The sequence below is a fragment of the Micropterus dolomieu genome, linkage group LG03 (genome assembly GCF_021292245.1).
Source record: "Micropterus dolomieu isolate WLL.071019.BEF.003 ecotype Adirondacks linkage group LG03, ASM2129224v1, whole genome shotgun sequence".
NCBI lineage: Eukaryota > Metazoa > Chordata > Actinopteri > Centrarchiformes > Centrarchidae > Micropterus > Micropterus dolomieu.
The window spans coordinates 31,636,808-31,649,501 of record NC_060152.1 but is presented as its reverse complement, the minus strand read 5'-3'; the positions used below and the strand labels follow the sequence as shown (position 1 = coordinate 31,649,501).

Genomic DNA, 12,694 nt, shown 5'->3' with positions numbered 1-12,694 from the left:
CCCCCCCCCCCCCCTCTTCCACAGCAACTCTGCCTTCTTTGCTGTAGACCTGTCATTGCTGCAGAGAGTAACAGAGCTGGGAAAGCCACAGATACCAGCTTTAATTGCCACTCTGAATGAATTCCCATGTACATTTTTATGCAGTATTTGTAAGGAGAAAACCTTGCCATTGACCGTCCCTGTGTTACATTAATCTTCTCAAATTCTCCAACACTGTGATTACGCAGTGGCTGTGGTTGCTAATCATTTTTTACAGGCCATTATCTTGAGATGATGTGTCCATTAGGTTGCGTTCTTACAGTAAACAATTACATACACCAATATTCTATTTAGGCTTGTTTATATTTAAATTATATTGTTTAAAAGGCTTGTAAAAATGTGATTTAACAATGCAAATGCCTCAGTAAAATTCCATCCCATCAATGTTGGCTCACCACAGAAATTGAACTGAGCAGAACATAAACGCACTTAAATGGATGCAAAACATTGTAATGTTTACTGTGGCCTTGTTTAGTCCTTGCATCTTTTAATTCTCTGTTTAGCTCATTTTATCTTCCTTTCCTCTCACCTTTGTGGCCACTAATTCTTTGTAGGCTCCTGTTTTGCGTCACAGATGGGCTGCATGGATTTCCCCAGCACTGGCACAAGACCAGGCTTAGTGCTGCAGAAGGCAGCAGATGTTTAGACCCAGGCCTGTCTGTATACCACTGTGTTAGTTTTAAAAGTTAATCCAGACTGGATTACCTGAGAAACCAGAGCAAACAGAGTTCTTACCTTGTTAAATAGATCTAAGTAGCCTCTGTATTAACAGGTTTCTACTAAACAAACAGTTTGTGAGTTTTGTCTTGATTAATGTAAGCAGTCAGAACAGCCAACAAGCTGCGGAAAAAAACTCACGGTGTGTTTGTGTGTGTCACTGCATGTGGAAACGGTCGCCTGGGATGTTCAGCAGTTAACTTGAGCATTTACTGTCTATTCCTCCCTGCCTATGATAATTATCAGTACACTGGAGAGACAGTAGAGTGTTTGTAGTAGATCAACACAGACTTGGCCACAACACCACATTCCTCCAAAAGTCACTGGAAACTTCCAAGTCAAGTCAAGTTCCAGTGGGGATAAAAAACATTCAGATTATTCCAAATGAATTCCCTCACATATACTCACTCATAAACAACAAAAGCCTATTCAAGCCCTTCTTCTCAAACACACACACATTCATAAATGTGCACGCACACAGACACACACATATGGAGCCATAATAAAGCATCTTATTAAACCATTAGCACCTTCCCAGCTCGGGGTGTTCAGTGAGTGACATTTTAGGGCCGTCTGACTCAGTTCATTGAGCAATATCAGACATAACGGGACCTCTCTTCAGGGAGAGGGGTCAGATGTCATGACCCCTGGGCTTCAGGGGCATGGGTGGATGGGAGGAGGGGGTGCGAGTCTGTCAGTCTGATTCACTAAGGTGGTTTGAGAAACAGTGTAGAGTCATGCGGCACATGGGTGAAACTCCGACATATTGTTTACATCGCTCAGAAATCAGGTTACAGCAGAAAGCCAGCAATATCCAGGTTACTGAAGTGCATGTAAAGCCATGTCTCAATGTCAGCCTCCTTGCTGCCCACCTGGGGCTTATAAAGGTTCTCCTGTGATGGTGACAGCTCTTTGATCGATCAGAAATCAGGGACAAAAGTTGTGTGAGAGAAGAGATGATTTGAAACAGAACATGGTAGGATTCTGCATTTCAGTAGAGAAAAAAAGTTGTTTTTTTTAGCTCAAGAGAAATGGTCAAAAAAAAAAAAAATTCAGGCCTTATTGTTGATATGATCTGATAAATCATTTTTTCTGGCTGTGCACATGCATAGTTAAGACTTCTGTCGATCATTTTTGTTGTGTGAAGAGGGTAGAAAAGTGTAATCGGTTGCATGCTGATGTTTAGAAAATATAATGTTTACCATGTTCACCTCCTTAGTTTAGCACAGTGGTTCTTAACCTGGGGGTCGGGACCCCCCTGGGCGCTTTGCAGGTTCGAAAGCACGAGGCGCACAGCAATGTCCTTTTTTTGGTTGAATTTAGAATAGAGCAAAGCGCTGCGGTTTTAACATGTTGCTAGGCAACCACTGTCCTGTCGGTCTTCTTCAAAGATTATAGCGCCAGCGATCTGTAATTTTTGGTTTGCTGCTAATAACTGTCATATTATCAGAAACTTGATCACAACTCACAGGTCTGTCTTTTGTTGTTAAAAACATATGCTATTAATAAAATAGACAAACGGAAGGAACCTGCTCTGGCACTGTTTGAGTGTGAGAGGTGTAGCCTACAAACACGCAGGAGACAGGGAAAGGGAGATCCTGGTATTAGCCTACCAGTTCATCTTAATGATGGTCAGTTTAAGGCTTATTTTAGGATGAGTCAGGGACAGTGACAGTTTGTTACAGTCTCCGGACAATCCAAGCAACTGTAAACTTCCGTCAGCACAACTGATTCATTAGATCGGACAATGGAAAATAACTCGAATAAGGTTGGGCACTTTTCTGCCCAGAGCGCTCTTTTGAAAACGCAAGGCGCAGCAGTTGGCCAAAACACGAGGTCTCTCACTGCAAAAAGTACATTCTGTCTGATCCGGGGGGAGGGGGGAGGTTCGCGAAATATTTTCAACCTCAAAAAGGGGTCGGATTGCCAGAAAGGCTAGGAACCCCTGGTTTAGCATGTTGGATTGTTAACATTTGCTAATTAGCACTAAACAAAAACTACAGCTGATGCCGATGGGACTTCACGATGGCAGGTGTCATTAGAATTGATCCTCTAGGGACCTCAAATATCTGCAGCAGATTTCATGGCAATCCATAGTAGTTGATACACATTGCTCTGTTTGCCTATATGCTCGGAGAATACATTTATTTTATTATTTTACTTGAAGATGGGGTGCCTTGTTTTTTCCCATGGTTGTCTTCACCATTTAATATCAAGCAAGATTTCCTGGATCCTGTTTTTTGAACTTTCACCTGCCCCACAAAGAGCAGAGAGCTGTTGGATCAGCCATCAGAGCCATGAACAACTTCATTCTTCCATTGTAAACATTTATTGAAATATTTACCCTGAATCACCAATCTCATGGTGGCTCTAGAGGTAAAGTCAAGATCACCAAAGTCAATAGGACTCTGGGGACCATGCATGTCTGTACAAAATTTCATGACGATCCATCCAATAGGTGTTGGTGACCAAAGTGGTGGCACAACTGACCGACATTGCTATAGATTGCCATAGATATAAATACTAAAACAAAATTCATAAAATTGATAAATACATTCATAAAATTGATCACACTGAATATCACAATATTATTAATTTAGTAGTTGTAAGACATTGGTATATGAATTGTTGATTGTTTGTGGAACATAAACACACACAAACATACAAAGCAACACTATTACGAAGTGGTTAAAAAGAATTGGCCCCAGAACTAAACCCTGGGCTGCACCTTTGGTCACATTTAGAGACCTTAATTTGAGCCCTTATACCTGCACACATTGTGTTCTCTTTATTCACAAACTCCTGTACAGGTTCAGCAGAAAGACCAGTGCTGAAGACACAATCGTGCAGAAATCGCTAATAAGCAAGGAAAGCTAAATGAATAAAGCATGCTCCAAAACACCTGACCTAACTCCTGAAAGGATCTCCTCATTGAATCAGTATTTTCAAAATCAGACATCAAACACACATTTGCAGACATACTGAGAACCCTAAAAAAGTTGTGTTTTTATCAAGACAGAATTTTGAACAAATATTTAGCAGTATATGTAATTGCTACATAACTATGCCTGACTGGGGAATTTGTACGTGCAGAAAGTTTTGCTTTCAGGCAGTACCAGTGTATGACTGAATAACAGTGGTTTTATTCAAAACTATTGCTATCTCTTCCACGTTTCAAAAATGCAGAGCAGTGTAACTTGCTGCTTCTGATAGTGGTTTTGTTTCTCTCTGCATTTCCCCCCTTTTCCATTTGCTCCTCTTTCTTTTGTCGTGTATCTGTCTGTCCCAACACAGAGCATTTTAAGGATTTCGTTTTGGGGGGGGGGGTGGAACTATCTCTATTAAAGGACAGCCAGCAGCTGGCCACGCCTGCTAAATCCTCCCCACAAAACCCACCCACCAGCTCCATCTGCTTCCCAAGTGGAACCCCCTGACACGCACAAACACCCACTCACACACACACAGACACACACACCTACTTGGTGCTCTTTGATCCCAAGAGAGCGAAGCCTACATCTGTTCCTAGTACATCAGCTCCCCTTAAGACAATGAATTCCTTGTTGGTTTATAGAGTGGATGACAGTGAAGTGAGGATACACTGTATCTGCTCACACACAGAGGTACAGTGCTTCAGTGACCGTGACCTTCACAGTTGATGCGGTGGCTTTTAACTGTTTTTACATGAAAAGCTCCATTAGTTTAGGTCTTCTGCATCTAGAAAGGAAAAACAAGGACAATGTAACTACAAGCAACAAGATACCTTTCAAAACAATCACTTATTAAAATGGCCATCTTCCTGGTTTTGGACAACAAAATGGAGATGCATTGAAAATACAATTTCTATTTTTTACCGGGCTCTGCATGTGCAGAGAAGACAATTGTAAGATTTGTTCAGACCTGGAACTGGTTTTAAAGGCCCTGCAGTCATGGTAAACCACACTGGAGATTTTAATTATTTTGGCTGAGCAGACATCTTCACAGAACTACTGGCATCTCTCTCTCTGTTGGCTTTGGTCCATGTGTTAGGGAAGGAGAAATTACACCTTTATCGTTCATAATAGTACATGAGGCCTGGCAACATTACGTAATTCCACCTGCCTTCAACCTAAGCAGAGGACTATGCAGCCAGAATAACTGAAAACACCTGTGTGGGTGCACAGGGCCATAAAGATACACTGAATACCAAAACGAAGTTAATGACAACTGGGTAGAAATAAAAATGACATCAGAAAATGAAGGAATAAATGTGTTAAATGAAGATGATAGCATGTAAATGGTACCATTAACCTCCTTCTTTATTATATTTTATACATCACACTTTGCAATAACCTTTCTTAAGCAGCTTAACATTCCTCTCACTCCTCACTTCTTTTTGTTGGTCATCCCACTGGTTAAAATTTTAGAATGATTCCTCCACACATCCTGTTTTAACAGGAAATTCATACATCATGAAGAAGATAAATGTTCATTCAAGGCAGTTTTATACTTCAAGAGACTTGCAGTTAAAGCTAGAATACCAACCTCACAAAGCTGCCCTTGTGCTCCAGACCCAGATGGGATACGGTTGTGTGGAAATTTGTTTTATTACAATTATGTGTGGTATTATGCACCACTAAGGAACTATATAAATTGCAAGGGTACTAAGGTTGCTCCTGCATGGGTCTGTCTTGTAGAGGAGCCCTGTGTAAAATATTAAAACTTTTCTAACCTTTAATTTTTTAAGTTTATAGTACTTAAAGTACATATTCCTAAATACATTTGTGTATGCACATGGATCTACTGTCCTTTCAGTCCAGAAATACATGTACATGCAAGTGCATAGACACATTATGTATGTATTTTTAGAACCGGAACGCTACAGGAGCAGCAGATAAACAAGGCAGTCATCCAACATTTGAGATTCCTGGTGAATAAAAGTCTTCTTCCACTGGGAACTGACTACAAAAGGCTGGGCGGACGACATAGCGAGACAGGGAAGAGAGAGGGGAAGAGAGAAAGGAAGAGCATATGAGGTGGTAAAGAGTAAAGTCTTGGTAGGGAGGGACCTGACAGAGGCAATGAATAATTAAGTAGTCCACAGCTCCCTCCTCATCTTCATCCTATTCTCCTCCTCCTTTTTCTCTGCTTTATCTCTCCTCATCCTCTCCACCTCCTTATCATGTACTCTCTCCATCTCCCAATCCTCTACTCCCTCTTCCTTGGCATCCTCAAGTATCATCTTCCACTTCCTCCTCCTCTTCAACCCCCTTAAATCCTCCATTCTGTCTTTGTCTTGTCATCTCCATGTCTCAGTGTTTACTCTTCATGGTTGACATTTATTGGAATGGTGCTGTGCCATAAAGATAACATACTCTGGAAGTGCTGTACTTTTAGTTAACACTGAAGTTGTATACGTGAACCAGGACTAAGCAAAGTGGAGTTTATGTCAAAACCAAATGGAGCCAAGACAGTCAAGTCAGGAAAATAAATTCAAATTATGGTAATGAGTTGTTGGTCTTAATTGCAGGGCTGCCACATTTTTTACATTAATTTGGAGTGAGATTCGGAGTAGGCCTTCTGTGACATTATCCACCACAGGGGTCATCAATGTCATCACTGCTGAACCTCCAGGAATGTTGTTGAAAAGCAGCCAAACTCCCAATTTCAAAGCATGTAAAGAAGAAGATGAAAGGCCAAGTCAATAATCATTTCTTGATTAACAATTTATCCATCCACCCAGAACTTCACTGCTGTGTCACTGCCTACAGCGCAGTTTGCCAGATATGGTTGCAGAGCACAAGTTTTGGTCTCTGAATAGGCACGTAGTGAAGCCAGTGTAGTGTAAATATAACAGGAGTGATGTGTGCACTTCTGGATGTATTTGTTAAAAAGTGGGCAGCAGCATTTTGCACAAGTTGAAGACGCGAGATGGATGTTTGACATTGCACTAATCTAGCCTTAAACTAATAAAAAGTGTGAATAGACTTTTCTAGATCTTGCCTGTTAAGAAAAGGCTTTACTTTAGCCAGTCGACGAAGTTGGAATAAGCTCGTTCTGAAAACATTGCTAATCTGCTTGTCAAATTTCATGCTGCAATCGAATGTCACACCCAAATATTTGCTTATATTATATTTTTCCTAGCGCATTAAGTCAAAGCTCCCAGACTTAAAGCTGGATTGTTTGACATGCATTTAGTACTTAAGATAATACACTCAGTTTAGGCAGTTTAGTGCAACACTGTCATTAGGTTTCATAGGCAGATAAATTTGAAGGTCATCTGCATAACAATGAAATGACAGGTTCTGCTTGTCTATTATAGCCCCTAACGGCAACATATATAAAGAGAACAGGATGGGGCCAAGAATTGAACCCTGGGGCACCCCGCAATAGAGAGGAGCAGATGATGAGAAGTCACCCAACGTGACAGGGAAACTCCTATTTGTCAAATAGGAGCTAAACCATTTAATTGAAGGCCTACAAAATGCTCAAGGCATGCATATTGATTAATAAGCTTTAGAAGTGAACTCTTTGTTTTCACATTGGAGTCAGCAAGGCTGTTTACCCCACCCTCCAACCTTTCTGCTAAGCTAGTCACAGAAAGACGACAGATCAATCTTCTCATCTAACATCTGGAAAGAAAGCATGTAAGCAAAGGCAAGACCACAATTTCCAAAAAGGACAAGTCAACTGAAAGAAAGTGTCTCGAGACGAGACCAGACTTGAGTAAGAACATCAAAAATCTGGAGAACTCGTTAATAGCAGCAGTATAATCCTGTTTCAGTACATCATAAAATGACTCATTAACTGAGATTTTCAGTTTTGGTCATGACTCACAAAATCATTTCACTAAAGAGTAAATGGGACAGTTGATCACTTGCTCAATCCAACAAGCACTCACAGTGTTACCTTCACACAATGACAGCACATCTAATAAACTTTGACCCATGCGCTCATTACTGTGTCAACTGACTTTTGATTCCAAGCAACAAGGGAACATAAAAATGTGACATTTGTTTGGTATTTTTTAGAATGTCAATTGTCAGGACTGTGTTACTGACAGAATGTGTGTTATGTCTCTGTGTTTCAGGTGGCTGTTCTGTAAAAAAAAAAAAAAAATACAAGATGAAGACAAGATGCTGAGATGGAGGATCCAGACGAATGAAAGAGCCCCAGTTCTCTTTATTTATTACCTTCACAATATGTGCGCGTGTGCGTGTGTGTGTGTGTACATGAGAAAGAGAGTGAGCATTGAGTATAGTTATGAATGCATGTGTGCATTATGAAAGGTACCTAAGATTTCAGGCTATCATTTGTTTACTTTTTATAATGTTCCAATAACTCATATATCATTGTCACAGTATAAACAAAAGGACTTTACTATTGGTACATATTGTGTTTTGTGTTTGTAACTAGCCTCCTATTTAAGAATGTATATTTGTATGTATGATATACTCATCTAGAAACTATATAATGGACAGTTTTAATATTGTTTCGTCTTCTCACCACCACACTGCTCTTGCAAAGACACATAACTCAACAAACACATACTGGAGCCATGCATACAAGCAAATCTGTATCTATAAAACAAAAACAATGCTCTCAGTTCAGAAGGAAAAAAATTGTCCTAAAGACTTTCATTTCTTTTTAACCAGGTTCAACTAGAATTTGTGGAAGCGCAGACAACAATAATATCAAAAGTGGAAGCAGGGCTCCAGACTAACTTTTTTCACCTCCGTCCCTGAACCGTCCTGAAAAACAATTTGAACCGTCCTGAAGTCGGGACACCTTTTTACCTCGATGATAAATTATTTAATTTCAATTCGGTTATAAACTCCTAGACATTGTTTCAGCAGGTTTTCTGCTCATGTTCAAAGCATTCTGCATATTCAGAATCTCACATATCTTTGTTCTCTTAAATGTCCAGAAGAAAATCGTAATAATGACTAACATCATTATTTAATGAGAATTCACAATATTTTTAAAAGGTCTACCTGACCTATACTCTGCTCCCCTTCAGACTCTACTGAATGAAACAAGTGCACTGCACTTCGTCGGAGGTAAAAACCAAAACCAACACTGCCAATCACGCAGACATCTCAGCGCAAATCCTCATATTGACTTCTGCCGCTCACAGTCCCAAACAGAGCCAGATTGTGCTTCAGGTTATAGATGTTTAATGCAAAACTCTACCAGCAAGTCTGCTAGTCGATGTTTTCACAATATAGATTTGTTTTTCACTGCGTGAGAAGATTGGTGTGTAGCGCTTAACGCTAGCCTACACTGTGCAATTGAGAGATCAGCAAGCTGTTTGTCACTGAGAGAATCAATGGACCTGTACCGCGGGAACAGGTGAGCAGCCAGCCTCCTGTGTGAATCCGGCATGACTTTCGTAACAGCATGAGAAGACGGCCTCCGTTGTAGTCAGCACTCGGTCGGTTTAGTTTATCATTTGCTAAGTGATCGTAATAAATAAACACACACACACGATCCCTTTCGTCCTAGAGGCGTCCTACAGAATATTTGTCTTTGTCCCAAACACATTTTCATCCCCAGGATGACAGGACGCAGTTAGTCTCAAGCCATGGCTTTCAGGTGCTGTAACACATCCTCTGGTAGCCATATTGGAGGTCCGTGGTTCTTTGACAGCTACTTTTATGTTAAATGTACAACTCTCCTGACTCTGCAGTTAAGACGTGGTTAACTTGCATCTATTTTAAAGGTTGAAATTATTATTTAATTAATGGTACATGTAGCTGATTTTGTGCTATCATAATGTAAACTTGTTAGCTGACTAACTGTGGTAACTCACCATTTTGGTCTGATTTAAACACTAAAGCGCACATATAGTAGGAAGTAGGAAACAGGAGGTGAGCAGTTGTATTTCTCTCCTCATCTGCCGGCCTGGGTGGGTTAAGGTTGCACATTTCCACATGTTCAAAGGGCATGCATTTTTCAGAGCCTTATTTTTATAGTTTTTGGCTATCATTTATCAGACTTTTTCACTCACAAATAGCATTGCTGAGATCTTCATTGTAAAACCGTGTGCATTAATTACTAATAGATAAAAGTTGAGGCAAGTTAAGGCTGGTACGTACTAAAGAGATAAAATATTTTGGCACATGCACAGAGCGCCATCATAATACATCCATAAGCTAATAATGCTCACATTTGCCTTTGTTTTTTTTCTTCAAAATAATTTAGTTTAGACTGTTATAATATTTGCAATGTAATAGAGTATTATAGCGGACTCAATATTTGCATTGCGAAATAAAATTTTGCGAGTAAACTGTTATCATAACCCTTAAGAATGATGGCCAAAACTGCAAAAGTAAGACCCTGGTTGTAGAATACTTGTAATAAGGATTCTTAATGTTTCCAATGGACCTCCATGTAACCAGACCTGCCTGATATGAGTTTTGTGTTGCAGCTGAAATGCCGCTCTAACATAAAAAATATCTGCTGATGATGAGATGTTGACGGTGCACACGTAACATAACACATAACAACAGGGAGAGCACGAACCAGTGTGTGTTAGAATATACAGTACGCAATACCGTAATTGACAAAAACTGTAAGTGTGTGTGTCTGATAGAGATTTGTATGTGTGCTAGTGTGCATGAGTGTATAAAAACATGGGCAATAGCTAAGCATTGGTGCTTCCATCCTTGCATATGAGCTAATGTACAAAAAAAGGTAGAACACCAATAGGCTGTGTGGCTTATTGTTTGATCTGGCCCAAGACAATCCTCCCTTTCACTTTATCTAATATTATCAAAGGTTCGGCAATATTCTGTTTGTTCAGTTCATGAGTCAAATGTGAAGACTTATTTGGAGCTTTCCTTATCAGACAAATTAAGCAAGTGAATGGAGTGAGTCCTTTGCGGTGTGTGATAGTGTGTGTGCAGTATGTGAAATGTAGGTGCTCATGATCTATGAGTCCCTTCATCACCAACTTGTGCTCTCGTGCATGGACGTCCCCCATATGTGTGCCCCTCAACATGTTCTAAATGTTTTGGAACTTTTTATGACACCGTGACAAAGGTCAGCTGTATAACAGTATCATCTGCAAAGATGTTGATACTGCATTTTGCTCTTTCTTTTGATGTTGTGTGAAATTATCTGAATATTATTGCAGTTTAGACGTTTGGTGACAATTGTGAAGTACTATCAATACAATGGCTTCCTCTTAGATTTCAATCGGTTTGAAATCAACTGAAACAATAATATTGGCCCTGCACTGTTGATTAACCGAAGAGATGAGGCTGCAAATGTGACACCATGAAGAGTTGGAAACTGTGGATATTTATCATGTCGGCCACTTAAACACACACACACACACACTCATATTTACAATATAGATGTCTTGCCTGCTAGGATAAACTTCCCACACCCATCTAGTCCTATCAGCTACAGTACAGTATAAACCTGCAGCCCCTTCATGTCCCCCTCCAGATGGTCTGTCACATTTAAGAATAGGGTTTTTAACCTGCAAAGAGTTTGTGGGAAGCAGTGTTTTTTGTTGTAATTTTTTTTTGGGGGGGGGGGGGTTGTTTTGGATTTTTTCATGTCTATCTTAATGCAACACTCACACATTGTAATCATTCCTCTTCTCCATTAAGACCATGAAGTGATACTTTCATAGCGTGACTGCAGTGTAAGAAATGGTTCAGCGCCAAAATGTATTCCAAAATTCGGCTATAATATGACGCTTCAGCAGTCTTGAATTAGCAGAATCAAGTTGTTACCTTAGTTGGGCCGGCCGCGTTTACGTTTATTGATAGATATTTTTCTAAAGAGAAGGTGGACCAAACCAGAGCCTAAATGACAAGCAATATTGGCCTTCTATTTATCAGATGGCTGGGATGGGTCATGTTGTTCTGTTGCTGGAGATGTAAGCCGATAGTCGCTTGCTAACCTGTTAGCCATAAAAACATATGTTGATCAGAGCTCGTCGATGAGATGTTCTTTGTGGTTTTTCTGTCCTCTAGTGGTCAAAAAACACCTAATTAGCCTTTAGTTACACTTGTTACTTGTTAATAAGTCAAAATGGTGCAAAAAGGTATGTCAAATGTATCAACAAAAACAAAATGTGACCAAGTGCAATAGAAACAGACAAATAAATCATGCCGTGCTGAAGCTTTAGCTCCACTGCAGAGACAAAAGATGCCAGCAGACAAGAACATCAGAGCTGTGTGGAGTGATGAAGAAACAAACATACATTTCCATCACGTTTTACACATGATGTTGTTAGTTTGAGGTTGACATTAATTAATGGTATTAGACTGGAGAATTAGTGCCAATTGTTTATTTTGATACTTGCAACTCCTAAACTTTACATAACAGTAGTGGCTGGAAATGCACGTTAATCCACACAAGAAAGTTTAAATTATCTGGAAATCAGGTTCAAAGTTGTGCTACATTTGGATGGAAATATTAGTTTTGACTGAACTTTTGCAAAGAACAAGGTATGTGAATTTTGTTTTCCTTATTTGTGTAGTCACTTGACGAGGGAATCACTGCACAACCAGTGTAGTGAGGAGGGATGATTACAGCAACCCATAACTCTTTCAACATACATGTGAGTACTGAATTAAGGTGGACTTGAAAATATATGAATCTGTCCTTTTAAAGGAAGAAAAGCAAGTAAGAGAACGAATTGGAGCCTTATAGCGCTTAGACATTTTACCGTGACAGTCCAGCTTCTTCGACCATAGAGGGTAGTAGAGGCAAAGTAAATAATTATGGGCTAGACTCTCCCCAGTAGCGTTTTGAAAATGCACTTTAAAGAAAAATCAGTTTGCCCCACATTCCAGCCTGTATGGTCACATTTATGCACTTGCTTTGCCCTAATGATAGAATATTTTATATATATATATATATATATATAACCTTGCTTTGCCTGACGGAAAGCAAACTACCCATCCTTACAAATGTAAATCTCGTCCCTCGTTTTGAATCT

General features: G+C 39.8%; 1 protein-coding gene across 4 annotated transcripts in view; it reads left to right on the top strand.

Moving 5' to 3' along the window:
• Positions 1-11,294, top strand: part of cdk14 (cyclin-dependent kinase 14) — a 206,269-nt gene extending 194,975 nt beyond the window's left edge. For 2 of the 4 annotated variants that reach the window (XM_046045396.1, XM_046045393.1), the window contains exon 14: positions 7,823-11,294. The gene's annotated coding sequence lies outside the window, so the exon portion shown is untranslated. The remainder of the gene's footprint in view (positions 1-7,822) is intronic. The other 2 variants (XM_046045391.1, XM_046045395.1) reach the window with 1 other exon arrangement.
• The last annotated feature ends 1,400 nt before the right edge of the window (positions 11,295-12,694 follow it).